Below are 12015 nucleotides of genomic sequence, written 5' to 3' on the forward strand. Positions count from 1 at the left end.
TGCATACCCTTTGGTCTGAGAGTCTGCCTGTAAACAATGAGTGAGTTTACCATTCCATGGCAGCAATGACCTTCTTTGGCAAGAGCTCTTTCCTCCCCACACCTTGCCTGGCTATAATACTAGACTAGGGCTCAACAAACTTTTTCTGTAATGTCCCAGATGGCAAATATTTTCGGCTTTGCAGGCCATATGTTTTTTGCCACAGCTACTTACTCCTGCCACTGTGACATAAAGCAGCCATAGATGATGTGTAAACAAATGGGTGTTACAATAAAGCTTTATTTACAAAAGCAGGCAGTGGGCCAAATTTGTCCCACAGGCTGTAGTTTGCCAACCTCTGCTCTAGATGACTCACCTGGTTGGAAGCAAGGACAACATTGCTACTAGTTCAGAGATGGGAAACTTTGATCACAGAGTCCAGGGGGACTCACCCAGTCTATTAATAGTACAGGCAAGGATAAAGCTGAGCTTGTGGTACCCTCATAAGGCCATGAGGCAAAATAAAAGTCAAGGGAGAAAGGTAGCAATTTTCAGACGAGGGCGTAAGTGCATCTTAAGAGTCAGTATGTTATGCATTGAGAACTACATTACAAAGCCACAACTAAAAATACTACCATAAGATTTGAATTTTAGGCTGGGACAGAGTTTAGGTATTCATGTCACTGTCTTTCATTGGACGCTTTCTTCCCTGATTCATCTCCAGCATCTGAGGCTTGAGCCCGGCTGGCTGTGCATACTGAGGACTGAATTGGTGGCTCAACCCTGTCACTGTGTCAAGCATGCAGAATAGATTCTCATAGAGAAAATATTGACGTATCTTTGTTGAACTGAGAGAGCAGGGCAGCATCCTTGAAGAGCTCTAAGTACAAGTGGAGGGTCCACCTTCACTGAGTTATTCCCCTTATGTTAAAGCAGACTCCCTTGTCATCGTGACATCAGTGTAAGCGAGGTGGAACATTGCAGGGAAAGAGCATGGGCCTGGGGCAGACAGATGGGAATCTGGGTCACTCATAGTCTTCTCATTCTTTAAGCAGGGTGCATGCCTATCTCACAAAATCGTTGTGAGGGATGTATCTTGCTCATGGTGGCAGCAAATGAGTCTGAAAGGAGCATGGCTGAGGGAGACCAAGAGGATGCCGATAAGAGAAGGAACTAGGGACTTTACTGTGCACTACCAGGCATTGTTCTAGCTCTTTTCTCCTCATTCCATTCTCACCATAAGCCTGTAAGAAATAAACTCCACTACTGTCCCCCTCACACAGATGGTAAATGGAGCAGAGAGAAGGCAGGGCGCTGGGCCAGGCTTGCTTGGCTAGAAGGCGGTAGAGCTGGGATTGGGAGCACAGCGTGTCTGGCTGGAGAGTCCCCACGCTTCTCTGCAACATGGTTTATCATAGTGGCAATGCTCATATTTTAAGCCTGGCTGTTGTTAATTTTTATTGAGGACTGGTCCTGAAGCTCCTCACCACTGAGGCTACTCAGTCAGCCCCATTCTGCTGTCCTATAGTTAGTTGATCCTGCCCAACCTATGGCAGAATAGACAAAAGGTGTCCTAGGGAAAGGTTCCTGAAAAAGATCGGAGTATAAAGTTGAAGACGGCTGAGCCCCCACCGTGCTACAGGTGCTGTGATTAGTGGGCAGGTAGACCTCACTAAGGCAGGGTTCTCTTCGTCACCTCCCCACAGAGAGGCCCCAGTAGGCTGGGGAGATGTGGTGTCCCCATACCTGGCAGAGATAGCCACGGTAAGGGACTTCAGTTAGTCGTTTTGATGGTTCTTGGGCTTTGATGAAGGAGACACAGAAAGTGGCCTAGAGACATCCGCCATTCCCCTAAGGACACAAAGCACCCAGGACGTGGTGTCAGTGCCTTCACATACGATGCGTCTCTGAAGCAGTTTCGAAATGTTGAAGAGATTTTAAAATGCCCATGAGGTTGGGCAGATCTGTGCGACTGATCCTGACCAACGAGCTGTGAGTGGAAGTGACCTGTCACTTCTGGGCTGGAGCATTCAGTTACCTGTGGAGACCTGCTAGGTCTCCTGGACACCGGCCAGCAGCATTCACAATGGTGGCCGCTCCTTCAGCCTGCACCCCCACGTGACAGTGACAAGCAGAGACCCACCAGCCCTCAGTAGGCATGTAGTGTGAACAACAAAGAAGCTGTTGACATTTTCAGCCTCTGAGATTTTAAAAAGTTGTTTGTTACTTCAGTGCAACACAGCTTGTGGCTGATCCACAAACTCACTGCAGTTTTCCCCTGTCCTTGCTAATAGCTTGATTTTTTAAAAAATAAACTTGATGTGAGTTCGTAATAGCATGAAAGGATGTTAGGGTTGACTTTGGGTGTATGGAGTTTTATAGAGAGCAAATAGGAAGTTCCGAAATAGAGTCGGGTTTCACAGGACTTTGTACATATTGATTCACATCTGTCGGAGAGGCGAGCTTCATGATAGTGTCAATAAATGTTTGATTCATTGGTCAGGCCATTGTTAGGCCACTCAGATGTATGGAAATCCTATTAGCTGATGCATCCAAATTAGTTATTCCCTGGAATATTCTTCTTACCAATTCCTTATTATTGTGGTTTGAAATAGTTCAGCCTTATACTAGCATCTTACCCAACTATGTCAAGATAGGTTAGTGGAGGTGTTATAATTAAGGCTATCATTCCTATTTACCCAAACTGATTCATTTCAGTTTGAAGCTTTCATCTAAATGTTTCTAAAGGCTTCTCACCTTGTTGAGTTTGGGTAAGCCACTCATCCCTATGCAGTCAGTATTGTTCAGATATCAAGCGCTACTCTGGCTTAGAATTCATATTCTATTATTTATGTCTTTAACAGAGTGGGATTTCTCTACCCTTCACCCTCTAGCCCCCTCATCCCTCATTATTTTCTCACATTTCCTCTCTTTATCTCTTCCACAGGCATGTGTACACATGTACGCACGCACACACACACACACACACACACACGCACCCACATTCCTTTCTCTCCCAAGATTTAAACTGATCCTGTTCTAAGATCCCTGATACTGGGCAAATGTGTGCACAATATTTATCATCCCTAATGAACAAAACTGCGGGAACCCTTTGAAGCCCCTGCTGGGAGCTGAGGGCAGCTTGTTGAGTAGTTGTCAGGTAACCTGAGCCCACCCCAGCTGCTTGACTTCTGTTTGAATTGTGTACGTTTCTGCTTAAGCACGTGCTGCAAAGGTTTAGGTTTTCAACTTGTGTTCAAGGTGATACGAAGCGAGGGTAGACTTGGTGGAGAATTTTAGTATTGGTGGAAAGGAAAAACGGGCGGCATTTCAGTCCCTAAAAGGTCTGTTTGCCTTTCTCCTTCACTTAAGCTAAACTCTCCAAAACCACACGGAGAATGCTGTCTATCCTCCTCTCTGCCCAGCCTTGCACACCTCCCAAATCCCCTGGCTAAGCCCTGCAAGTGTCAAGCCTGGAATTTGCTGCGTGGTGTTTGATAGTTCTATGACAGTGTTCCGTAGCAGGAGATACACATCTCATTCTGGACAATGAGAAGCACACTCCAAACCTTATCCGGGAGCATTACGTGGTTTTTTGAGGTCATAGATAGTCATTAAAAACGTAGACCATTCCCTCAAAGAACTTCCAATCCAGCAGGTTTTTAAACTACTTTTGCCAAGAGGAAAGAGCATATTTATTGGGGTAAAGCCAAAGTCCCATTGGTGGAGGAGAAGGACATTTTAGAATTGCTGCTGTGGTCTAGACTTAACATCAGAGACTAGAACTTGTCTCAGAGACAGGCCGGGCATGGGAGAGAATCTCCAGAGAGCTCATTAAGGGCACCAGAATTACACTGTGGAGAAAACAGAGCAAAAAGGGGCAGGCTGGCAGGGAGGCCCAGACAACTCTCCCATAAAGACAGGTTTTGCCTGACCTGCAACTTAGAGCCCAGACCACGATTCAGCTCCTCCTTCGTGTTAAAACCTGACACTGAGGCTGGGCAGTGGCTCATGCCTGTAATCCCAGCACTTTGGGAGGCTGAGGCAGGTGGATCACCTGAGGTCAGGAGTTCAAGACCAGCCTGTCCAACATGGTGAAACCCCATCTCTACTGAAAATACAAAAAATTACCTGGGCGTGATGGTGTGCACCTGTAATCCCAGCTACTCAGGAGGCTAAGGCAAGAGAATCACTTGAACCCTGGAGGCGGAGGTTGCAGTGAGCTGAGATCATGCCATTGCACTCCAGCCTGGACAACAAGAGCGAAACTCCGTCTCAAAAAAAAAAAAAAGAAAAAAAAAAATCTGACACAGAGAGAGGTTCAGAGATGTGTCTAAGGCCGGACAGATGGTATCTGAGCCAGGGTGAGAACTCAGACCTCCAGTCTAATGCCCTTCAAATAGTGAAAGCCAGTCACAGTCGACAGATAAGAACCACACAAAATAGGAAAGGAAGTGATGGCGTTTCAAGGGAAACAGGCACCTGTTGCCTCGGTAGCAAAAGCAGCAACGGTCGCTTTGTAAAAAGTTTTAAAAATACCCCCCAAGTCTTTCAGGAGTAAGTGCTGCTACACGGGCCGAGGTCTGCGGGTGCTTCCACCCTTGTATTCCTAGGAGGGCCGTCTGGGTTCTCACCACCCATGCCGATGGACTTTGGGCCATGCTGACTTCTGGCCTCTCAGCGCACCCACCTGACAAACACGGGCCCAGCTGGGAGGGAGAAGGACCAAAGGCTCCCAGGTCAGCTGAGCCAAACGTACAAAGTGTCTGGAGCCATTGGTGATATTAAATGTTAAACGCGGGCGTGTAGGAATCAGTCATGAGTGCCCTAGGTGTTCTTAGGTATGTGGCGTCGTGATGGTTTCCGGGTAAACAGATTTCATAACAACTGTCGCCCTGCCCGGCAGACACCTCGGGACTCCTGGGTGTCCTGTTCCCTGGATGAATTGCTCTCAGGAGCTGTGAAACAGAAACATCCTCAGGCTGGCAGAACTGCTGATGCCTCAGATGCTCTGTTGTTCTTGTGGTGGCTTCTGGGCTATGGAAGGGGCACGATCCCCTCGGCAGCGGCTGTTCTCTAGAGGAGCTGAGACTCCCTGTATGAGATGTAAGTACTCCCCTGCCAGGGCCACTGTGCTAGTGTCATTCCATCTGGGGATACTGTCAGTAGTCTCCTCACTCGTTTCCCCGCCTACAGCGTCTGCCTGGCCCAGTGCTGCTCTCGACTGCTCATTGTCTTTCTATAGCACAGCCTGAGTCATGGATCTGCAGCCTGGACGCATTCAGTGCAAGACTTGGAGGGGCACAGTTTACTCTTCAGGTCCTGTGGATGCAGCTGCATGGGGGGGGAATGGCATTAAAGCCATAATGGTGCTTTCTGCCTTCACGCTGCCCACAGACTGGAGAGAGCACACACGTGGCAGCCAGTCACTGCACCGTTCAGGCACAGCAGGCTGGCCTGCCCAGCCAGAGGGTCCAGGAGACCTGGCGGAGGTCTGACAGTCGGTGGTCTCTCTTAGCATTCATCCCACTGCTTTCCGTCCGGTGTTCCCTCTGTTGACTCTCTCCGTTCCATCATTCCATCAGTAATCAGCAGCAATGCCCTTCTTTGGCAAGAGCCCTCTCCTCCCCACACCTTCCCTGGCTACAATACTAGACTAGGGCTCAGCAAACTTTTTCTGTAATGTCCCAGATGGTAAATATTTTAGGCTTTGCAGGCCATATGTTTTTTGTCACAACTACTTAATCCTGTCACCATAGCATAAAGCAGCCACAGATGATATGTAAACAAATAGGTATTACAATAAAGCTTTATTTACAAAAACAGGCAGTGGGCCAAATTTGTCCTACAGGCTATAGTTTGCCAACCTCTGCTCTAGATGACTCACCTGGTTGGAAGGAAGGACAGTATTGCTGCTGGATCAGAGATGGAGCTCTTCACCCAGCCCTTCTCCCAACACCTTTGTGTGGACCCTTTCCTCCATCTGAAATACCCTTCTTCCCCCATCTGCCATTTGCATGGCCACATTCTGTCTGTGTCTCAGGGACCAACTCAGAAGGCCCTTTTTCTTGAAAGACGCTCTTCCCATCTCTCCCACCCTCCCAGCCAGGAGGCCAGCCTGACTCCCCAAACGCCTGCAGGACCTGCTTCACTTTTGCCTTTCTTACGGGATGCCTTCTCACTCCAGCTAGTCTGTAGGATAAACATCTGTCCTGTCCATTTTTGTCCAAATGACCTAATCCAGTGAACTGTGCCTAAATACACTGAATGATACGTCATCGGCACTTAAAATGTCTGTAAAATAAGGGAATGATGTAAGGATTGATGCAGCGTGGCTGAAAGTCTTTGGAAATTTAGGAGAAGGGAAAGAAAAGCATGAACTTTGAAAGGCAGGAAAGTCTCCCTATGGAAGGAGGGACTCGAGAGGGAAGTATTTAGTTGGGCAAAAGGACAAGAAGGCACATTCTGGGGTGAAAGAGGCACAGAGCTACCGAAATGGGAGCTACAGGATGTTGGTGGGGGTAGCAGAGGGGGAGGTGGAGGTGATGGGGCAGTAGGGACTGTAACCGAGCTCGGAAAGGTCACCTTCAGAGGAGGACAGTGGGAAGGTTTGCTTTGCCCCGTGATGCAGAATCGGCTTCCTTTGGCTGAGGCACAGCAATGGGCAGATGCGTTGCTCAGATCAGACGGTGAAATGAAGAAGGAGGAGGAGGCAGCTGGGTGTCCAGTCTTCTGTCTGGTTTCCCGCTAATGGATAGAGCTCTGCAATGACTGCACAATAAACCTTTTATTCTGAAGCCAGCATTGGTATTTACTGATATGCTTTTACTGGCACAGTGGTTTAATAAAATCTGCAGGATCTTTATTGCCTCAAAGGCAATGTGTTTTTCCAAAGAAACGTATATGGCCATAAAATATTCAAAAATGAAATATGGAAGAGGCTTCCTAATGCCTTCTAGAAATAGAATGGAAATACACATGGCACCAGATGAATTTATTTCTACTATTAAAATTCCTGATTTACCAACTACTTGAAAGGTAACTTCAAGTAAGCAGAATAGGCATGTGTTTTCCTCTGAGGGGAATATTTTAATAAGAACAGAGACAGTTGATAGATAGACATTTGTATCTGGATCTCTTCTTTCTGCCCCATTAAACCAGAAATTGGTCTTTGCCAGTAGTGACCATGTGTATGTGTCCACAGCAAGATGATTAACTGGAAGGGGGCCAATTGCGGAAGTACTTATCCTGTCGTGTTTAATACCCACCTTATATATTCCACACAGATATACACATTAGAGGCTTTAAATCCCCTCCCTGGAGAGAGAGACTATACATGAAGCAGTAAATTACATCTGCTGAAAATAGGTTGAGCAGTTTCTCCCCAGAACTCATATCCCTGCCTACAGTGATGGTCTCAGCACTAGCCCACTGGCCCACATTATTCTGGCAATAAAGCTCAGTGTAGTGCACCACTAGCATAGAGAGCGAATGGTTTAGTTGGATGCATAACTGTGCTGAATATATTGAAAAGCAATTAGCTTCCTGAGGGTCAGTAGCTGATATTCCATTTCAAAACACAGAATGTCGTCAGATATAATCATGAGAATTCTTCAGACTCCACAGCAGTTTATAAGCAATATTTTGACAGGAGGTGGTTTGTTTTGAATCTGGGAGTACTGAAAATGTTAAATGATGAACAGAGGTGAATAAACCAACTATCAACTGGTTCATTTTTTTCATAGGCTTGTTTGTAATTTATTTCTGCTAATTTTTTTCTTCCTGTAGCTTATTGTCATTTAAAGGCCTCACTTCTTATAACTATTGAGATGACTGTTTTCCTTTATGCTTAATTTTGTGTGAAATAAAGAACGTGTTTGGAGTTTCTTCCAAGACCTCCTTACTCCCATCATCAGCACCATTATTCATTCAGTTTTCTGCATTTACTCTTCAAAGACCCCTGCCACTCTTAATTAGCTACCGGAGTCCATCAGTTTCCTCTTTAGAAATGGTTCTTAAAAACCACAGCCACCACTCAAACTCTAACCTAAATGTATTAGAATCCTAAAAGGGTAAAGTGGGAAAGAACGTCAGAGATGGTTCTCTGAGGTCTTACTTGGACAGATCTAGCACTGAAACTGCCTCCAGTTTTGGGCTTGGCCTGTCCCCAGGGCTGGCTGTGCCGCGTGACATTGTGCTGAGATTCCTGCAGCAGCTTGTCAGCTCCTTGCTCTGCTTCAGGGCTTCGGCCCAGCTAAGTCATCCCTCTCTTCTGCCCCCAGATTCATCTTCCCAAATCCTCACTTCCATTATGGTCACTTTCTTTCTCACTGGCTGCCAATTACTTGCAAACTTTTTAGCTTTTTTGCTGAAGGGTCATCATAGTTTCAGCCCGCCCAGTTTCTCCAAAATGCCCTTTATTCCAGCCAGCCTTCTTTGGCTCCTCGACTTACCGCTGTCATCGCTGGCTCCAGCACTTCGCTCATGTTCTTCCCGTCATGTAGATTGCTTGTTTTCCCTTCTGACTCTCCAGGATTTACCTTTGGGATCCATCCTCCATGTGCTTCCTTCTGCCTATCATCACGGGCCTCCCAGTCCCCAGCTGGCGTCCAACCGCTTACCATGTGCATGGTGCCAGGGAGGGGACCCAAAGATGCACCAGGTGTGAGCCTGGACACACAGCTGAGAGCCCAACATGGACATTCAGACTTGCACACAAATCATTCTGGTGCTGGAGAGGATGTCATAAATGCTATTTTAAAAAAAGAAAAAGATGCAGTAAAGTTGGGCCTATGTTTATGCTAGTGCAGACCTCTCTCTATGTCCAGAGAAAGGCAGTATGATATAATGGTTGAGGAGTGAGATTTTGAAACCAGAGAATATGTTGCTGAACTAGCTTTGTGACCTTGGGCAGATACTTAACCTTTTTGTGTTTAGCTTCCTCATCTATAAAGATGGAGATAACAAAAGTACCTGCCTCCCAAAGTTGCCATGAGGATTACTGGAGTTAATGTCAAAGTGCTTAGGATAGTGCCTGGCACGTAGTAGGCACCAGATAAATGTCCACTGGTAACTGTTACTGCCATCATCATCATCTCCATTGCTGCCTCCTCTACTGGACTGTAAGTTTCTGAAGGGCAGCGATCACAGTGTCACTGTCCCCGGAGCATGTAATGGCTGCCTGGTCAACACTGAATAGAACGATAGATAACCTGTTGTTGCTGCTGCTTCCTCCTCTTCCTCCTCCTCCTCCTCCTCCTCCTCCTCCTCCTCCACCTCCTCCTCCTCCTCTTCCTCTTCCTCCTCCTTCTCCTCTTCTTTCTTTTTCTTCTTCTTCTCTTTTTCTTCCCAGCGTCTTCTTCTTTTGATTTAGGGTGGGTATAGTCAGAGCCCTCCACCTCTCTCCCAGGCCTTCCTATGCCTCACAAAGCACTACTCCAGAAGAACAGTATTCTGAAATGAATTGGCTGAGGATGGCTGTGTCAGGGGTCCCCAAGACCACCCCCGGGTTGGCTGAATAACTGGGAACCACAGCACTCAGCATATAGTTGTACGTGTAGCTATGATTTATTACAGCAAAAGGACACAGAGCAAAATCAGCAAAGGGGAAAAGCAGATGGGGCAAAGTCCAGAAGAAACCAGACACAAGCTTCTAAGAGCCCTCTCCCAGTGGAGTCACACAGGATGTGCTGACTTCCCCCGCATGGGACAGCACATGTCCAGGATTGTCTACCGGGGAATCGCGCTAGAGACTTAGTGCCCAGGGGGTTTTGTGGGACTGGTCACACAGGCACAGGCTGCCTGGTGCATGCCAAAATCCCAGACTCCCAGAAGGAAAACAGGTGCTTGGCATAATCCACATTGTTTGTGAGACATCTTAGGGAAGATCTGTTAGGAGACGGTAGGAACCCTTCCGGAATCCAACTTCCCAGATGCCAGTTGAGAGCCAGCCTCGCAAGCAGGCCTCCCTAAGGAGAAGAGCCTCAGAACTGCTGGGTTAATTCTTTCCTGCATGATAACATAGGCTGAAGGCACAGACTGGGCAACCTTTTGGCTAATTGGAGTTTTACAGGAAGAATCCTGACGCTCACTTAGCATATTTTAAGTATTTAATAAATGTTTGGTGATGAAATATAATGAAGAGAGAGATTTGAGATTGACATTGTGAAATAAAAACAAGTCAGAATTTGGAAGAGAATGTTAGCCTAGATTGTCCCATGACTTGCACACCCTAAGGCTCCATACCTAACGCCCAGGCTATGCTCCCACTCCCTGAGATGCTCATGGTCTCACCTGCTGCCCACAGCTGAGCTAGGAGGCTGCAGTCCGTGCTGAGGGCCCTGTATGTGAGACACGGGGGGAGCCACAGTTTCCTCAGGCCACGACGCAGTACACAACCGAGCTCCAGGGTGGTCTCTGGCCCCTGAACTCCACAACCCACATGTGTTCCTTCCACACAAGACAGTAAAGCTTAAGTGTAAGAAAGATCTCCCTGAGCTTCTCCTCGTGCCCTGCTCTGTCCACGTTATGTGCTATCTGCGTCCACTCCCATTCTCCCTTCCCAGCACAGCCATCAGGAGGAACCTGCAGGCTTAGACCTTCCTGTGTCTTGCTACTTTTATTCCGTATTTTTGAGTCCCCGTTATCTGTTACTGCATTCATACCCCACGTTGAAACACCAGAGGGATGAGATTGACTGGCCCGGTGGTGTTCACCCTGTTTCAGACTTCCTTGCCCTTCCCTTGCATATTCAGAGTCCCAAGTGGTCCAGCCTCCTCACAGGAGTCTGTGCCCTTGAGGCAGAGCTCAAATCCTGGACTAGGTTACCCAGGTTCACGGCCTCAGCACAGATGCTTCCTAACTGTTTAAGCATGGGCTAGGAACTGTTCCTCAGTTTCCTCAACTGTACATTAGGGATGATGAGAGTACCTACCTCCTGGGATGGTTGTGGGATTAAAGAAGATACCATATTGTATTGATTCTAAGATGCATCCTCCAAAACACACATACTCTTGAGCATTTGTGAATCGGGATCTTACAGTCGATGCTGTGTCAGAGGTTAACTCGCAGCTTTTCCTTTCTCAGTGGTACATTCAGTAATGGTGCATCTTAAAATCGATGGCATCTTGGGTTAGATAAAATACTGTAAAAAGTAGGTAGCACTTAACACAGTGCCTGGCAGGAAATAAATATTCAGGAGGGTTAGTTGTTATTGCTGTATCAGTGTGGTTAACATCATCAAGGAAGGAGATTAGCTAACGTTCAGTGTTTTCTGTTTCAGTATCTAATTCTTAGAACCCACAAGACAAAGATTTTTATCCCCATTTTACAGATGAGAAAACTGAGGTTCAGGAAGTTCAGGCAATTCCCCTCCACCCATAGAGCTGGTAAGGGGCAGGTCTGAGGGTCCATCCAGTAGTCTAAGCCCCCACCCACTGGCCAAAGAGAGCTGCCTGTTTTCTTTGCTGCCTGGAAGCTGTGAATGGTTTTTACATTTTTAAACAGTTGAGAAAAAAAATTAAAAGTTCAATGTTTTGTGACACATGAAAATTTAGGAAATTTCCATTTGAATGTCCGCAAATAAAGTTTTATTAGAACACAGCCCTGGCAACCCTTCACTTACATTGTCTATGGCAGCTTTTGCTTTCTAGCAGCAGATGCCATGTGGCCTGCAACACCTAAAATATTTGCCATTTGGCTTTTTTTCTGGAAAAGTTTGCAGATTTCTAGTCTAGCCCTTGGCACTCGGACTTGTGCCCATCTGAGGAAAGCAACGTCTTATTTATCTTCTTATCTTCCACACTTGGTAGGCACTCAATAATTATTTGCTAAAATGACTTTCCGTAATCACTTCTGAGTCTGAAAAGTCAATCGCAAGTCATGAAAGTTACCATGGCACCAGATAAACATCAAAATAAAGTGCTCGTCAGCTCAAGGAGAGGAAGGTGAGGTGCAGAGGCTCCCCAAGACTGTGTTTCAAGTAAGTTCATATTCGTGTTGTGGTATCTCTTGGAGATTAAGTAAAATAAAGTGATT

General features: G+C 46.7%; 1 protein-coding gene across 11 annotated transcripts in view; it reads left to right on the forward strand.

Annotated features, from left to right (window-relative positions):
- Positions 1 to 12015, forward strand: part of SLC22A23 (solute carrier family 22 member 23) — a 192733-nt gene that overhangs the window by 75496 nt on the left and 105222 nt on the right. The window contains exon 1 of one of the 11 annotated variants that reach the window (XM_074038912.1): positions 4884 to 5085. The exons of the other annotated variants lie outside the window; for them this stretch is intronic. The gene's annotated coding sequence lies outside the window, so the exon portion shown is untranslated. Of the gene's footprint in view, positions 1 to 4883; positions 5086 to 12015 lie in introns of those variants that run through there. 11 annotated transcript variants of the gene reach the window in all.

Source organism: Macaca fascicularis, chromosome 4 (assembly GCF_037993035.2).
Source record: "Macaca fascicularis isolate 582-1 chromosome 4, T2T-MFA8v1.1".
NCBI classification, from domain to species: domain Eukaryota; kingdom Metazoa; phylum Chordata; class Mammalia; order Primates; family Cercopithecidae; genus Macaca; species Macaca fascicularis.